The sequence below is a fragment of the Anticarsia gemmatalis genome, chromosome 6, assembly GCF_050436995.1.
Source record: "Anticarsia gemmatalis isolate Benzon Research Colony breed Stoneville strain chromosome 6, ilAntGemm2 primary, whole genome shotgun sequence".
Lineage (NCBI taxonomy): Eukaryota > Metazoa > Arthropoda > Insecta > Lepidoptera > Erebidae > Anticarsia > Anticarsia gemmatalis.
The window spans coordinates 12791812-12811736 of NC_134750.1; the positions used below are offsets into that span (position 1 = coordinate 12791812).

General features: G+C 33.8%; 1 protein-coding gene across 3 annotated transcripts in view; it reads right to left on the minus strand.

The window, feature by feature from the left end:
- The window catches only part of LOC142973788 (terminal nucleotidyltransferase 5C-like), a 249171-nt gene that overhangs the window by 183603 nt on the left and 45643 nt on the right, over nucleotides 1-19925 (minus strand). The window lies entirely within an intron of this gene.

The following is a 19925-nucleotide window of genomic DNA, read 5'->3' on the forward strand; positions in this document are numbered from 1 at the left end:
CAAACGTTTCCTAAATTCAAATTTACCACCTTTACTTTTGTATAGGGTTGTTAGATGAAAGTTAGGTTATTTTACTCTCCTTTGGTAGTGAGTAGTGATAGTTAGTTAAGTGAAGTTTTTAGGTTTCTGTCTACCCCCATGGGAAAGGGGGTGAGTTTATGTTTGCATGTCGACAATCATTTTTTCCGAAGTTGTAGGTAGGGTGTGACGTAAAGAGAGGCCTAAACTGGCAAAACTCCGGACTACTGTCTAGATTTCAAGCGAAATTGGAACATATTATTATAATATTTTGTCCAAAACGAGAATTGAATTCAAGACTATAAGATTTACAAATTTTAACGCTTGCTCGCTTCAACATACAGCAAAGATTTTACGTATCATGGGCTCGAACCTGGGACCTCCTCAACAGCATCATAGACCTTCCATCGAAAGTGAAAACAAACATATTTTGAAAAAAAGGCAGCACGATATTTTTAGAAAGAACCAATCTAATAATACGAGAGCGCGATTGAAATTCTGTATTCGTTATTTTTCAGAGCGCCGTTTGAATAAAAATACAAATTTGTGTACAAAACAAAGCCGCTTGATCAGAGTGAAGGGAAAATATTTAATATTGACTTCAACGTTCGCTTTTAAATAAATTACTGGATCAAAAGTTGTTGCAGTCAATTTACATGCAATTTTTCAACTACAGTACGTCTATTTGTGGAAAATTGAGAAATTACCATTTCACATGCAATAATGTTTATACTGACCTATTTTTACAATGCTAGTGAACGTCATATGTGATGATATAAAAGTGTTCGTTTAGATAATAATTTGTGGTTAATTCGTATTGGAATAAAAGCGGTATAGTACGTCACTTCTATTTCCGAGACTTAACGAAAATATTAATTACCCCTTCGCGACAAAATAGACGACAAATTACATAAAAACAAAAGGGGGTTAAACTCTAAATAAGTGCGGAGCCGTATGGGTCAGTAGTTTTATCAATTGTCTCATTGATATTTTTGCAATCATATCTAATTTCAAAATGTTACTTCAAATTACATCTAAAATTCTTATACGATATCCGGACAGCCCTAAACCTCTTGCCCCAACAATAACTCTCCTTCGCCCATGTCGTGCGGTGGCGCTGCCACTCGTTATATTTACTTTCGATATCGAGTACTGACGAGATAGGTATCGATACTAACGAAATTTCCGACGTGCTATCGTTTCCTTGTTATTAGTTCCGAATGAATAGGTTAATACGTTGAGACACCTGGAACTTATTTAGATTCAAGAAATGTCTTCTTTACATTCCATTTCATTATTATTTTTCAGGAAATTTCGGACATTCTACCGACTGGGTTACAGAGGCAGTAAGAAATACTATGAGAAATAGAAACCAACTCCTGAAATATAACTGTAACTTAAGATTAATATTATGATTATTGTAATAATCGAAACATCGCGCAAAATGTTTTCCATACCACGATGTCTATCGCCTCTTTTTTCTTACACCATACTTCTGTAACTTACTTCTACAATCTAACTTAGTTGCCTATTAAAGACAATATAAAAATGTCAGATTAAAAATAAATTATCGTCATTTCATGCTCTTGTGCCTAACTAACTTAATACATAGTACACCAAACAAAATAAGATAACACCCTTTGCGTAGTTTCAAAACAGAAGCAAACATATTTAGTACAGCATTTTCAAAGCGGAAAGGTGCAATCCATATTCTGTACAATAGTTCCTGCAGCCATTAACCAGACATAACATATACCAGTGTCAGTTACCACCTGTGACCAAGCGAACTGAAGCACTCAGATGAGAGCGAAGAATGCGCTGAGTACTTGCAATGTATAGCCCTACTAACTAGTAGAGAGGAGCTCTCTAAAATAACAGCCGCACGGATCGATCTCTCAGGGTAAGCTATGCTTGCCGAGGTTGGTCTTTGGATGGGTGACCATATTATGCATACCGAGCTCCGCTGTGCTTCGGAAGGTACAGAGATTAATTTGTGGGTCACGACTGTAATTTTTTAAGATCTTTCGTTACCAGTAGTCAGGATCTTGAAATTCTGACAAAAAGTATTACTGAGGGATATCGTGTTATAACTGGGTAATGGAGGTCCTATAGACAGTCCCTCCGTGTAAAATACTGGTATTCAGCTGCATCTTGAGAGACTAGAAGCCGTCTTCTACATTGTTGGAAAAATGGCTAGGTTGATGACAAACTTAGTAGAGATCCTTATATGTAAGGTCAGCGACTACTGGGGATATATCACATTAATAATTTAGATCATCAATGATCCGTAGGCTTATCCAGACGTCAGTCTGATACAGGTACTTTATTCCGAAAATACATAATTCTGAATTGTTATTTGTAATCTAAATAAATCGTGTACGGAAAGGCTCTCTTTTAATTTGTCGGACTACAGCGAATGTGAATTACATAACCGTTACAAAATATCTGCTGTAAGTGTGTGCACTCTTTGTTAGCGAATTTGAGTGCTCTTTCTACATGTTTGTGTCCTAGGTTAGTTGCAACATTAGTGTTAGTTTTGGCTAATTTTATTTGAGCTTGTGTTTCAAAAATGGCAATGGAAAGAAAAGCATTTTGTAGAATTAGGTTGTGCTAATGATGATGTACAATAATAATTTTTCATCATTGTCTTTGGTTCCCGCTTGTGATATCCGATTTCTTACTAGATTCAAATATTATCTAGGCTATTTTCTTTAATAGTTAAATTGCGTTTAATTTAATTATTTTTTTATAATGCTTTGACTGTTCGTAAACGAGTCTATCTATCCTGAGGATAATTTCTACAAAAGATACCACACGATTTTTTGATGTTACGTTTTTTATCTTTTGATTTTTATTACATTTAATAGTTTATCTGCCATCAAATAAAATATTTTGATATAGAAAATATTAAAGAATATAACCGTAAGTTAAAATTGATACTTTCAACAGAACTCAATATACAAACTATTTCTTACATCGTGAAGTCGTTTTAAAATGTCATCAACAATATTGAAATGGTATTGAATACATGAATGCGATACTCGGATATACGGATACGGATTCGGATCCGTAATGCTATTATTGAAATGTTCTGAATCGTTTCGCTTATGGGATTCGTAGGCGATATTAAATTGCTGATTTTCAATTTTGTGTTGGTTGTATAAGTAAGTTGGTATTTGTTATTATTTTTAAGTTGCACCTATATGCAAGCAATGCAGTAAATGAATCTAAATTTCGGAGTCCCGGGTTTAATCCTCAAGTATGATTAAATTCCCTTTCAGAATTGTCTGTAGTTGTCGTATTGCAAATGGCAAAGCGACATCCCTCACAAAAATTAGTGGTTATTGCATAAAAATTACATTAACAATAATAATAAAGCAATGCAAAAGGTTATACTTGAAGGTGTAGGGGTGAAATATTATGTATGTATTTACTATGCATCTGTCAGAGCCATTAAAATTATTTTTCATAAGTTATCTATATAATGGAAAAAGCCCTTAATCACAACAGTTATTTTCCTGTTTGTAACAACATGAGCACGGAAATTAAGGTCGGTATTGTTTTTGTTTGAGATAACTGTTTATAACGTGACTTAATAACGGATATTTAATTAAATCTATTATATTTGTTATTAGATAATACGATACACTCGTGACCGAATAAACTAGTATACTTTTGACTTCCGTTTAGACTTATTTTATGTGTATAATATGACTAAACTAATATGATGATAAGGTTATTATTGATTGGGTTTTTATGATTTTACGATAAGATTCAGATTCACCATTTCTGGATAAGTTAGCATCTATACTAATATTATAAAGCTGAAGAGTTTGTTTATTTGATTGATTGTTTGTTTGTTTGTTTGAACGCGCTAATCTCGGAAACTACTGTTCCGATTTCAAAAATTCTTTCAGTGTTAGATAGCCCATTTATCGAGGAAGGCCATAGGCTATATATCATCACGCTACAACCAATAGGAGCAGAGTACCAGTGAAAAATGTTACAAAAACGGGGAAAATTATGATTCTCTATGTGACGCAAGCGAAGTTGTGCGGGTCAGCTAGTATTAGATGTAATTTTTACAGTTGTTTTCATATAGATACATACTAATTTAAGTTAGTATGTAACTAGTTTACATTACTTACTTTTAACTTATTAATTTTGGTAAACAAAAAATTCTACATATTCATAATCTTATCCGAAATTCGGACATGCGACTACCGTTATAGATAACTTTTTGACTGATTGTAGTCATTAATGATATCTCAACCTACCATCATTAAGAATTAATTATACTTCAAAATAAATCGTAGTAACACTTAAAACATGAATTATCCATACTATTTACAACTACCAACAAAACAATTAATAACTAATTCTTTAAAAAAAACAGGAAAGCAAAAAAGAAAACGAGCCTAATTAAATATTTCCTTTAAAAACATTAATTATCGCGTTACAATATAAACACGATTGTAAAAACTGTTTTGTTCGTTCGCGTGCAGGCGTCCATGTGACGTCATGTCCGGTCTTGTAATGATCACTGTCATTATGATGATTGAGCCGTCCTTCGTCAAGTGCAACTTTGTATGATTTAGGTGTTTTAGTGTTTCGATGGTGTTTCATGGTACAGTACAATGGTAAACTTGTAGGTTTCCTGTATGTGGGTGTGGATTTCTAAAGTGGAAAGCAGTGTCTATTAGAAAACACGTGATAACTTGTCTTGACATTATATTATCATTACGATTTCGAGTTTCAATGTGGAACTAACTTGTGATCGTCCTTTAGCTCGATTCTCTACTATTATCGACTACCGACAACCGACCTGTCATCAAAAAAATTTGTATGAAAATCTGATCAGCGCCTCTGACGGGTGTCGTAGGAATTATTTCGGCAGTACATTATAAATGTCAAAATTTCGATACTCGACAGTACCGACTGTACAGAATCGCGCTACTGTATGATCTGTCATTTAAATTTGCAACAAAAAACTTATCAAAATCCATCACCAAAACGCTACCTTTATAGCTAAATAAGAGAATAGTTGAAGATAAATCTTTGCGACTACTAATTTATAAATAAATTTCTTGAAAGCAGTTAAAAAGGCTTTCGTCAATTTCTTTATTTAATCTCAAACATCAACAACTCAATCCATAAATACTCGAACCTCCTTGAACCCTCTTAAAAGCAATAAAAATAAAAGAGCAAGTGAAAACGCTGACTAATTCTGTTACTAACCTTAAAATAACGTACCATTTTCAAAGTCAAAACCTTTAGTTTACAAGTTTAAGGGCTCTTGTACATTAGCGATCATACACGAAAAATTATCGGTCTAGAATGAGTGTTTTTTGCCCGTCCCGTCCCGTCCATTTACTTTATCCGGGAATCGTACATGCTTATGAACACATTTTCTTTAAGCTTTCGTTAATAAGCGTAAAAACTTTGAAATGCTGGCGTACCATAATAAAATAAACCACTATTTTGCCAATTTGGCTCTTTCGTATTTTTGTATTAAGCAGTTGTCGAAGCTATCTAACGGTGTAAAACTCCAGCTCTTGTAATTGTCACTTTATTAACTACCAATCGTAACTTTTGAAATGCCATCAAAACACAAAAAACGCTTATTCAAAAAGGATATATTTCTCCAATAATTTTCTAACCTATAAATTTGGCTACAAGCGTCACAAATTCACCATCAATTCGCCAATGTATCCCCCCATTTATAACCTGCAATATAGTTTTATTTCTCTTAGTGTGATGACCCGGAAAATCGTGAGTGTTATGCAAAGTCCTCGCTCCGTACAAGTTGATATCATATTACCTTTATTTTGTCTCTCTCGTCCTTACAAAGACACTGTTTTATACGACAAAAGTGTCCGTATGGAACGTTTATACAATGAGGTAATGATGTTAGAATGTGATTTATCTTGGTTATAATGTGTGTAGTTATTTTAATATGGTTTATATAAAATTGTTAGTTGCGAAGTTTCATTTGAACCAACGTGTTAGGTGAATCACTGAGGAAATCATTTTCAAGTTAGCAGTACAATTCAAAGTAGCTTATGACCGCAACTTTACTAACAAAATAAAATACTTGCCTTTGTCTACTTATTTTGACGCATTCAATCTATCACTCAAATTTATTTTATGCATTTATATTTATATATAAAAGCATGTTGTCTTATGACAACAGTCGTTAAACCATGTTATGAACTTTCAGGCGACTCGAACCACTTTGATACTAGATAGACCAGTAATCGATCAATAAAATAAGTAATTCATAATGCAGGAACATAATCCAATCAATAAATTACACCATTGCAATGCGCTCTCAATAACGCCAAACAATTAAACATATCTATACCTACACAAAACGGCTGAGCCAGAAATAGTACGAATTAAATATACAAATCACCTTGACATTTGATAACGACGCCAAATGATCGCGGATATTTTGTATGTTATTATTTTTCATTTGTGTCACATGCACATATGGTGGGAGTTTTATTTTAATCTACTACTATTACTATTAAAGAACAATAAGATTTGAAGGCATACATACATAAAATCACGTCTTCCTTCCATAGGGGTAGTCAGAGACCAGTGAAGACCATTTGGTTCAATCCTTACAAATTTCCTTTACTACATTCACATTCATACTTCTTGTCATACAGAACATCTTGACCTGACCGATATGATCTGTGAACATCTTTCTCAGCTGAAGCTGAAGCTACAGTTCATTACCTACTTGACACAATAACGAAGTAATTAAATCAATCAGTTAATCATCAATTATGTTTACCAGTTTGCTACATACTGCTTTAAGTTTAATGGTGCGTTCTATAAATTGCCTTCCCTAAACATAGTTAAGCTATGCGAAAGAGTTTGCTGTTTCAGCAGACTCTGTACAGTTACTATATAGAGATATCGCCTTCATAGGAGATTCCAGGATTTTGCAGAAGTCAGTTCACAGTGATGAGAGTAGAACAAGTGAGAGATTTTAACACACACAATCTCTGTTTCACCCGCGATAAAGTGCCTAAATAGACGCAGCTTTTGAGCTATCATTTCTTAATATTCAACAAACTTTTGGAAAGTGCATACAACTCTTTATGAACAAATTATTATGATTCTCTTCAATGTCATGTACAAACCACATATCAGGTAGGTACAAACATACTTGTGCGAGATGATGTGAACTGGAGTGTTGCCAAATACTGTTACTTAATATGTAGCCAATCATGGATATATTGGGGTAGGTAGTTGCTAGGTAGAATTGAAACACTTTGTGAACTGTAGAATATAATAACATAGCTCTAAGTATTGTTATTACAAAACTAGGTCCCTTCACGGCGCGCGTCGTCTTTTTGTTTGCGATAAACTCAAAATAACTGATCAGATTTTATAGATAGATCAGATAGAGAAATTCGCGGTAAAGGTTTTAGTCTAGGATAAGCTTTATATAGCCCGGTTTAAGCCTGGGTTTACCGCTAACTCTTGTCTTTAATTTTCATAACGACAGTGGTTAAGTATTGGGAGTTGGTGCAAGCGATGTCGAGACGAATCATATACTAAGTGAAGTTATAATGCAGGTACTGTTCAAACTTCCAGAAAAGCATCAAAATCTGTCCGGAAAATACGACAAAAAATTTCTTATTTTGGTACTTGGAATTAGTTCGCTAAGTATATTTTTCTTTTAGTCAGATGTGCATGGTTTTTTTTTACTTTTTTCGGTACAATTACTTAACCGAATGAAATATGGACAACAGGTGTTTCGTTTTATCGGTTTCATCTCGGATTTTTTTGTTAATGAATTTGGATAATGCGACGACACCACCTGCATTTTTCCTCAAGTGATGAATCATACTGAGCAACAAAATACTAAATGTACATAATATACATATATGTATTTTAAACGTGTCACTTTTTCCGGATAAATCGCTGTACCGATTTGTGTGGGGACTTCTAATACCCGAAGTCAAATATAGACTATTTTTCTTTTATAAAAACACTTTGTGGAATTACTACTGTCTAATATTTAAAAATTTAAAGTTCACTGCACATTTAGAGCTGAATAAAAAAGCAAAAATAAAAGTTTAAATCAATGAATATAATTTAAAAAGCACTATAGAAAATAAGCAATATATTTTTGCTCGTGATTGTACGTGGATCAGCTAGTATAAAAGTATATGAGGTATGTCCCCCGTCAACTACACCATAATATTACGACACTAAACTCCAAGAGATATTATAGAAAGGTTACAAAACATAATCATGCACTACGTGTGTAAAGTCGTACGATACTAGTGCGCAACTGAAGAGACACGTTGTCGAGTGATATGAGAATATGAGCCGTTACATCAATGTTTCACAATTGTAACTGTATCCAGATGATATAAGATTTATTTCCCTTTTAAGAAACATCTTCTAAGTCATTCACCCGCGAAGAAAAGTCAACGATAAGCTGATTGAATGTACTTAAAATTTTAAAATTATTTGCTATTACATATGTTTTTACACATAATAAGGCGTATAAGGCGCGTTTTAATTTTTTATATCATTACTGTCCCACTACAGGGCAAGGGCCTCCTTCCAAAAGTGGGGGAGGGGTTACGCCTTGAGTCCACCACGCTGGCCAAGTGCGGGTTGGGGACTTAAGGTATTGTAAACTTTAAAATTTTCTATATAATAGGATACGGGAATTAACGCGGATACGCATTTTACCTATTATATATTAAACATGCAACGCGAGACCTTAAAAGTTATGGTTTAAAATTTTCATCGTGTTTAACAACCGTTGGCAATTTTCTATCAAGGAATGAACTTATTTGAAAACTGAATATACATAATCATTCTTTCAACCTTTTGATGTCGTACTGTCTATGAGAGTTGATGTTTTGATCCATACCTGTAACAAAGAAAACAATTGGGTTAAGGTTTGTTGTGATTTAAGAGATTTAGAAAATAGTTAAACAATAAATAAAAAAGCAAATCGCGTCCAATTAATAACCATCGCCTTTTTTTGAATCGGTAAAATTCAATGTTTGTGAAATTACTCAATATTTAAAATGCGATAATTTGTAGGGATACTTGTTACTCTTTCTCGCAAAAATAATTGGATAGGTTCTTAGCAAAACATACTCATAATTGTCCTTTTACAGAACTAAGTCTTAATATCGTAGTATAGTTTGTGAGTGCAACGTATAATTAAATCGTTTATCACAATCTGTTACCAAATATTGCGCGCCCATTACACCAATGAGACGTGTCACGAAGGTAAGCACCGAGGATATAATCGTAAATATACAGAGAGAACGGAGATGTTAGTTTGTTTTATAGGAATTATATACCATTTATAACTTTTGAGTACCTACATTATATACAATAATAATGATAGGAGGTAATAATATAAGAAATTTTATGAAAAACATATGAAACTATCACGTTATCTCGGACATGAGGCAGTCGACATTGTCCTAAAGTTCTTAATTTAATATTTAGAAGCAGAAATTTTAATCTTCAAAAGTGAGAGTTCTTAATAATTGCGACATGTTTTGGAATAAAATAAAAATTACCTGGAAAAATGCATCATTACAGAAAAATCACTTGGAATTTGGACTTCTATACTTGACTCACAGTAATCAATTAAACCTGTTTGTCATTTGTCGCCAGAAAAAACCTAAATACATCCAAAAAAATACACATTTTAATCACTATAATATATTATTATATTTCAATTTTATTTTACAGCATATAGATAGCTTAAAGACAAAGAAAATGTACGGGCACACGCCCGTACATTTTCTTTGTCTTTATGTTTCCATCGCTTACACTGGAACCGTACAATATCTCTCATCAGCTCGCCTCGATCACGAAATGTCTAATATAATGCAAAAATCGTGATTCACACTATCCAACACTACACGTTTATTTTATTACAATATAAAGCATTATTTTAATAAGCGATAAAACTAACCAAAACATTCAAGGAATATTCAACCATATTACTGATCTATAAAGTTCAAAGTCATTTAATTTCTAAGTATTTTTTGTTTGTCATACGCGTGGTTATTGCGGTATACTAAAGGTGAAATCTCGTTTGAAATGTACCCCTTTGGTAGGGGTGAAACAACCACTGCTGTTGATAATTGGACCCCTCTTCATATAGCGTTGATTACAAAGGACTTATACTGCGTATTTGTAATTGTGTTTTTGAATTCATTTGAGAATTATAATGGAGGTGATATTTAAAAATGTGGTCGATGAAACCATTATGATTTTCTTCTGTATTAATTATTATAGATATAGCAGAGTTCTTCGCTGCTATTGCGTCGGAAGGTCGTGGGTTCGAATCCTACTCGGAATAATTATTTGTGCGTAGTTGTTTATATGTTTCCTATTTCATAAAATACTAGCTGACCCGCGCAACTTCGCTTGCAAGATAATCATAATTTTCCCCGTTTTTGTAACATTTTTCACTGGTACTCTGCTCCTATTTGTCGGCGTGATGATATATAGCCTATAGCCTTCCTCGATAAATGGGCTATCTAACACTGAAAGAATTTTTCAAATCGGACCAGTAGTTCCCGAGATTAGCGCGTTCAAACAAACAAACAAACAAACAAACAAACAAACAAACAAACTCTTCAGCTTTATAATATTAGTATAGATTAACTATACGACATCCATGAAACTATAACAATTTTTTTTTTTGAAATTTGAAAAGCAGGAGAGAGTTACCACCCATGAAAAAAGTTCATCTTAAAAATGCTTAAATATTAAGATGTAATATTATAAATAATGCTTAAGTTTATAACACCTTTACTTATTAACAGAATCCAATATCAGTGTTATTAATCTTCTATCTTTAAGTACTAAACATTATTCACAAAACTTAGAATCAATGTCAAACAAAATAATATCAATGCAGATAAAAACCTAAATATAATCCACGCAAATATTCGCCTAATTCATTGGAATATTCGTGGTATCGCATTAACAATACGCGACACTACAAAGGTTAGATGTCCAACGTCAGAACGACCTCTAGAGCTCTTTGTATCGGAATAATAATCCGTCTGTATCACCAATTATGGTCATTATCAAAGTTTATGTGATCGGTCTCATTGTGAGCGTGTTGCTTTGAAAATTAGAATTTAAGTGAATTGGGTGTTTTGTTGTTATTGTCAAGCCTTATTGTTATTAACAAAAGTATATTAAAATATGTGTAAATATAAAATTATCTCAATTACAGCTCTATTTATTCTTGATTTGTTTAAAAATGTACTAAACATAGCAATGAATAAAAGATAATTTGAATATCGAAACGAAAAATGTCGTATGAAAAATACAGTCATAGTATACAAGTACTTTTACGTGCTTAGTAGATCATGTAAACAAGTATGTAATAAAACAATTAAATCCCTAGAATTTCTGATTTGTCACTGCACACTAAATAGTCTGTCAGCATGTACATTAAACCATACATTCAAATATTTCAATCTAACATCACCATAACTTCACCCATTACGCCACTGAAAAACACAACACACCGGTGAATTTTACGCGCAATTTTTCATCAAAACATTGTAGGGTAACATTGGCTAATCCCATTACACACACGTGCTAGTAATCACGCCCGGCACCGCCCGTCATTACTTCAAGTCACATTGACACGCTTGTGGGATTTCACCAAATTAGGAGCCACCGTACTGCCTTTTGGTAGAAAATAACAGGTTCCCTTTGAGAAATGATGATTAGCTTGTGGATTTGTGGCGACGGATTGTTAGGTGTGCGAAGTTCATTTCACATTTCAGTAGTGTATTCGCTTTTATTATTTCTCCTTTATAATGCTTGAATAAGGAATAAGAAGATAGTGATATATCTGTCTCATAGGACTGTTAAGAGTTCACAATGTAGTGCGATTCTCTACAGTCCTATCGACTATCGAGAGTATTACATTAAAAATGAACTGCCAAAATAGTTTTTACGAAGCCCGGTAGAGGCGCTGAATAGATTTTCGTTTAAAATTTCTCGATAATAGTAGAGAATCGAGCTACTTGTCAGTAGGATTACTCTACCCATTAATTTTTAATGGGTAGAGTAATCCTACTACTACTACTACCCAATCCGATACAAAGAGCTTTTAACCTTAGCATCCTACGTTTGAAGGCACAACACACAGGTTTGCAGTTTGGGATGACTACACCTTACATTATTTCATCAATCAAACAAAAGTTCGATAGTAATGTATTGATAATATAAAAAAAATATTCATGTATACCAATTGGTTGTATTCGATTAAAAATCAGTCTTTATTATGATATTTAAACAGAGGTAGCACTCGGTTAACACCCTCCACTAAGAAAAAGAGATTGATGTAACATTGAATATCTATAAGAATAACCATTATTGTTTTACATGACTTTTCGCTTAAACACATACCAAAAAAACTACAAAAGAAATTCCCTCATACATGTAATCAAATGATATGCAAAGCGTTATACCCTACAATATTCGTATTTAATATTTAAAGCACTTTTCATCATCCAAGCCCGCGGGCACTAGAAATGAAAGAATAACTTGGGACGTGTCGTAATAATTAATTCTGTAATTTAGCTACCTTGCGAGGTTTAAAAAATATGGATTATGTAAAGACAGTCTGGGACCCTAAAACATTTTTTGTTGAAAGTAATTAAGAAAAATAGTAGCTGTTATAAATTAAATAATATTTTTGTTTTTGGCCGTATAGAAGCCTTGCAAAATCCTTGTTGTGTAGAAAATATAGGAAGTGTGAGCTAACATAGTGTCAGTTAAGGAAGTCAATATTATTGACTCTTAGCATCTACCAGGATAGATTAGCTACTGATACACATTGTTTTCGATCATAATCAAACTGACAATGAAACGAAATAGAAAATAAAAAACAAAGTCGCTCTTTCAAAGTAAGTATTTGGGAACCTCAAACTGTTAACTATTCGCCTCTTAATTTCATATTTTTTGTTTGTTCTACTATAGCTTCAAACAATGAGGTAAATAGTAACAAAAATATATTTTAATTTCGTACAAGCATTTCGCAAACACGTATTATTATGGCACCAACGATTAGTTACATGTCATCGGATTCAGAGAAAAAAAAATACGTCGTTCCACTCACAAGTTATGAGACACCAAAACCATACAAAATGTCATACATTCCATGAAACACACACCCAACCGTTGATATTCACGCATTTCTGTCAGATCCGCGATAAGGGCATGCAAAGCGGTCGATTCGAACAGTACTTATGGTTCGCCCTTGAGCTGGCATCCGCCAACGCAATATCGATTTTTTACGTACATAGATTCATTTAATAAGGCTTCACTGTCCACGATGTTTGTATTACAGCAGACCACTTATCTACCACTCAACTCCTTTTAACAACCAACCATAAGTTTTAGTGCATACAGTCTATTTTTGCTCGTGTTAGTTTGGTAGTTATGTCGTTTTGTATTTGATGGTGTGCTTGTGGAGTTGTGACCGAGTGCCGGTAATTAAGTATAGGCATTAGTGCTCTAGTACATGACCTTGTGTAAGATTCGATTTCTACGAGTTGTTGGGAAGTTAGTTTGTTAGGGATGGACTGTTTATCGAACCTTCGAGAAGTGAAACGTCAGTGGGTTGCTTGTTAGTGTATCTATAGAATTGAATTTATGAAGGTTTTCATGTTGTTCGTGAGATGTATGTGGTGGGTGTAGCTAAGAATAATGTTACGGTTTAGAATATAATGGAACGATTAATGTGATATTGAAGGAATAGGTTTAAGAATAGGTACGGTAAGTGAATCGCATTGTAACTTTTGAAACTGGATAATAATTCCAACAATAAAAATCCATTTAATTTTGATAGATCGGTATACTAAACACCTAGTCATGTCTGTATTGTGGCAATGACATCCTTTTCCGGGTCATTTGACTATGTTATTGACCCATCTTGTCCTTCCGACTCTTCGAGTTCCCACTCTCGAACACCACTCAAGCAGGCCTTCTACTACAATAACTCAGTGCAAAAATAATGACTTGACGACAACAATAATTACAATATTATAAGTCTATAACAAAACGTCAATGTCAACAGGCTTCATAGAAGCTAATTCATAAAAATTTCTTCAACAAAAAGCTAATTCGCGTCATCACCTTCAAGATAATAATGATTGCATTAAACAAAAAACAATGTACACAAATGACTTCGTCGTTAAAATATTGAATGGATGTGTGACTTTGTATGTCATATAAAACATTTCATTCATAAAAAACCCCATTCATTATGTTCTTGGGCATAAAAAACTGTTACAGAAACATTGACAATTAAATTATGATTTTTGCGCTATTTATTAGGGCATCTTTTGTAAAATCAACTATATTTTTTTTCAAAACTCAAATCATTTGTTAATTTCGGTTAAATGCTGATACGATACTTATGATAGTCAATGATACAGAAAATGAATTTACCGCCAGTTCGGAAGTTAAGGCCAATGAGAAGAGCTAGCAAGAAACTCCTGGCCACTCTTTTTAATCGACAAATAATAGTTCTCACAATATTTCTATTATGGATAAATTGTTGATGATGTAAGTATATTTGATGTTACTGTAGTCAATTCCATGTCTATAACACATGCCTCCTATTCCATGGAACTAAGATTGTAATGGCAAAAAGTGGGTGTATTTCATACACCTCTGCCTCCATCTTCGAGTATACCAAGTGTGGTATGTATGTGAAATTATCATCCTACTAATATTATAAACGCGAAAGTTTGTGAGAATGTATGTATGTATGGATGTTTGTTACTCTTTCACGCAAATACTACTGAACCGATTACGATGAAATTTGGTATATAGGTAGCTGAAGACTCAGAATAACACATAGGCTACTTTTTATCCCGGAGTTTCCGAGGGATCGGGACTTACACGGGAAGGGTTTCTACGCGGACGAAGTCGCGGGCGGCCTCTGGTATCAAATACTTTGATGACGTAACATTCACCTTTGCAACCCATCACACGGCCATAGTTTTCAATCGGCACGTTTACTATAAACGCAACACTTGCTTCAAATTACAACACAACACGAGTAGCCGAAGAGATTGTTTGAAAAAAACTTTTTTTAAGGCCGAGCATTCACTTGCGAATGACGAATGTTGGCCCAAGAAATCCTAAACCGAATGATAGTAATATTATACATAATGAGAGTGGATGTGTATTTAACTTTTTTCGCACGAAAATGGCTAAAACAATTATTATGAAATTGTCTAGGGTGATCGAATGTCGTAGAGATAGGGTGTTTCGGGAAAATGCGTAGGTTTTTTAATGCACAAGTAGAGTCGCACCAATGTGCAAGTTTGTAAGGATGTTTTTAGTCTTTCAAGCCAAATGGAATTGTTTAATGGATTTTGATGTACACTTACACTATAACACTTCTTCAACGAAAAATTCACACTAAAGATGTCGCGGACAGACGCTAGTTTGGTATAAATTTATTGGGTAAAGAAATCGCGATTAAACCCGCATATTTGCAATAACAATGGATATCGATTTTTGTATGTAAAGAAGAATATTGCGTAATGTAGTGAAAATAAAGTGAGGCTTATCTCTGTCATATATTAAACTATTTTATGTGAGAATTGGAAAGAAAACCACACATCCTACTAATATAATAAATATTAAAGTTTGTAAGTACACATCTATGTTTGTTACTCTTTCACCAAAAAACTACTGAACCGATTTTTATCAAATTCGGTACACTGTAGTTTATAACGCGGACACTTTTTGCTTCGGGAAATCTTTTCACACGGACGAAATCGTGGGTAGACGCTAGTGTTATACTTCTTTAACTTCAAATAGCTGGTTTTTAGGTACAAAAAAATATTTTACCGACATACAAATCGCTACTTTACAATTAAAGTAGTGATGTCATTTGTAATGTAACTGTTTCGAAATCATGGCAATGACAAAATTAACTTCTTAAATTATAAGTGTACACTCAATCCCATCTCAAAGTTAAAAACACCTTGTCTGAGTGTAGACAAGTTATAAGTAGTAACTGTCAAAGTAAGTGCTATACACACCCATGTAAAATATTATAAATATAGTTAAGCAAACATGTTAAAACAATCTGGCAAATTATCAGTTACACAGATTTTTTAATAAAATCATCGTCATATTATCAAGTTTATGGGTAAGTATTTTTGTGACTCTTCCACGAATTCACCTATTTATTTTTTAATCTAATTAGAAAAGCACCGAAATAGCAAAGTGGCGTGGCGAAAGTGGCATTGCCTACCGAGTTCAATTATGTTTTCCGGAATCTAATCTTTTAATTATACTTACAAAATGTTATCACAATCTGTCCAGCCGTTAAAGAGTAAGGTAACAAAAAAATAATTTACAGCAGCACATCTATTACCACAGGTAAAAATGTGACAGAAATAATTCGGTTCGTAAATTTTCGGCTTACATGCGGCAAATTCCGTCATTGTGTACTCGGCCGGAGTATGTGATGCATTGCGATTGGCCGCCATTGCATAATCCAGTCGCTCACATTCTCTCCGTTACATCTCAACTGTTGCTTCACATCTAAGTGAATTCTATATGCAAATTATTTCTTTTCCTTTAAATAATGTCGAATTGTTTCCAAATTCCTATTGGTTTTGCTAATGTTTTCTAATGACATCATTCTTGCAAAAAGCATTGCATACGTTGAAAGCGTTTTTATAATACTAAACGTTTTTGCAGTTTGCGGTTTTTGAAGAGCACGTGAATTGATATTGAGTTACAACACTACATAAATATAACACAATATTAAATAAATGATAAACGCCATTGCATGAGAATTGGATCTCTTGCTACTCCTTGTCACCATGTAATTGAGTATCACTTGAAATTGAAACACGTTATAATATTTTTTAGTCACAGAAGGGGTCCTTTAATAGTTTTTTGGAGATACCAGTCATCCGTTTAATAGTTTTTCAAAGGTACAAAAGATACTAGTTTGTCCCGATAACTCATTTTAAACGAATTAAAGGAAGCACTAGGCTATTTTTGGAAGCTAAATGGCTTTAAACAGATTGATAAATTAAACTGATATTGAGAATTACATATATTATAAAGGAAGTGCGGTCTTGGGTTAAATCCACATTGATATAATTGCAGGTATTATTATATAAATCATGATATGTTTAGAAAGCCCTTTTCAATGTGTTTCCTCACAAGAGTTGCAGCATGATGAAAGGTCCGTGGCGCAATTATCGCCAACTAGTTCACTATTACATCTGTGTGGCTGCTCTATTTACTTAGGGTTCACTCACGAGAGGTTTAGCTATACATTGTTCATTTGAATAAATAAATATAGCCAATTTATTGTCCTAGTACAGGTCACGAATCTCCTGCTGTAATGGCAGAGGAATAAGTTCCGAAATCACCACGATTTTTTACAAAAAAATATATCTTTGGACAACACTGACCTCTTTTCTTCTTTCACACATCTTTGGGTATCCGATTCAAACTACGATACTAAACTACGATGAATTAATAACAGATGCTCGTGCTCATCACACAATTTTTTTCCTGTGTGGGAAACGAATCACATGCACATATTGTGAGAGTTGGTGATTGGACCGGACTTGTTTGTATTTCTATTGACAAAAATGAGAGTTAAATCTAGACAAATTTGTCTACCGAGCTTAGCTATTTAAATAAAGCACCCAATCATATATTTTAGCATCATAAGAAGTTGCATACAACGTAAATGGAGTTCACAATACAACACTAAGTCGCTAATTATAAATACAAGGAAAAAATATTCGATTCACATTAAACAAGTAAATGCAAAAGTTAATACCATCAAATGATTATACAACATAGAACTTTGTTACAAAACGCGTTGCCGGATCGGTACCTTTCTCTTGATACAAGCTGAGATGAATTATATTAGAATTACGTAACATTGCTGTTGCTTTCAAACGGCGGATTTGCGAAAAAATAATGTTCTAAATGGATGATAAGGTGCGTAGAAAGTTGATGACATCAGTCGCAGTGCGTTGAATTGTGAAGGAGATCTTGAAACACCTGCCATAGTGATTTGAATTAGTTTGGATAGGTACTAGAATTGGAAAATATTTTTCGCATTAATGTAAAAGAAAGAGAGAGATAGCTCAAGAACGAAAGTATGTTGGTCAAGTGACAAAGCGTTTATTTAATTTTGGTGGTAAAAATGTTTTTTTTTTTATACAAACCTCCTCCTACCTAACCTAACCTAGCTCCTAATGTTTTAGTTCAAACAAAAGCATATCATTTTCAGATTTTACCTAAATCAATTCTGCAGTTCTGGCAAAAAAAACGAAACATCGAACTCATAATTTTGAATTTATTGCATCAAAAGAGATTATCCCACTAGTTTTTCAAACTTTTTCTCGTTCTAAACAAAAATCACACAAAGTTATTTAAAATTTCCCTCTCAAATAACCTAATAAAATCCAGTAACTAACACTTCCACTACAAATAATTGCATATATTTTCTACATAGTAGTACATTTCCAAAGCACTTAACTCCCTCTTAAAGGCCATTACGACACTTGACTGTAGAATTGCATGTCCGTCAGCCAGAGACCTTTTGATCACTACTCAATGTTCGAGCCTTCGGCCATTGTCACTTGTGGAGTAGGTGTTTATGAGATATGTTATATGAAAACACCAGCTTTAGCCCGCGTGGTTTGTAACTTAGGACAGAATTTTCATACCAATTTGTTCCATTTAGTTTTCAATTGATCAAAATCCTTATTTTAGACTGATCCGTCCAGTGGTTTGTGCTGTACGTTGATAGATCACTAAGTCAGTCAGTCACCTTTGAGTTATATGTATTTAGATACATACATAATATCACATCTGTTATTCCTGAAGGTGTAGGAAGATGTTTGAAAAACAATGTAAGTCATATGTATCAGGGAACGAGCTTTTTGCCATATACCGAGTTACCAAACTTCCGACTACTAAAAAAAGATTAACCCACAAATGTCCCACTGCCGGGTAAGGTCTTCTCCCGTAATTAGGTAGGGGATAGGCTTTTACTCCACCACGCTGGTCAAGTGCGGATTGGTGACTTTGCAAGCCTTCAAGAACTGTTCTAAAGATCTCTCAGGCATGCAAGGTTACACGGTCACGATGGAACAAGTGATAAATACTTCTAATACGCACATAACTTCAATAAGTCACTGGTGTGTTGCCTCGGTTTCGAACCTCCAAACACTTGCGTGGGGGGTACCAACTTATGCCACTCGGCTAACTGCTTTGTATTTTTATAACAGAAAGAGAGATCGTTATGTCCACTTTATATTATAAACCTCTATAAAGTTATGCTGTAATAGTTGTAATCAACTCGTTTGAAACAGGTTAGTGACCGCGGTTGAAGGGTTAAGAACCTGCAAATACTTGCCTAGTTACCGATTGTCTTATGTATTACTATATACAAATACACGACGTAATTATATTAATGAATGAAATTAATAGTGTGTATCTTGGTAGTTCAATGACCTCTTTAATAAGACAAGTTAGTTCATAGATTGTCCATTAACGAGATATAGCTTTTGAGTCAAACGTATTAAATTAACTAACTTGATTTCTGTGGTTTTAACCACGTCTACCGGCCTATATTGCGAAAAATTTGCTTAGGCTGTCAGACGGCCTTAGACAAAGTATATGACTAACCTTAATTGATAACAAACTACTTTTATCATATCCTCTAAAGCAGTTAAACTGTATGCCAAGTAAGAGCAGGTAACCCATCCAAGAAATGTCCGCGACAATGGGTGCTTAAATCACAGTTTCTTTAGCGATCACTACTTTGCACCTTAAAAACTATACTTTCTGTCTCTCTGATT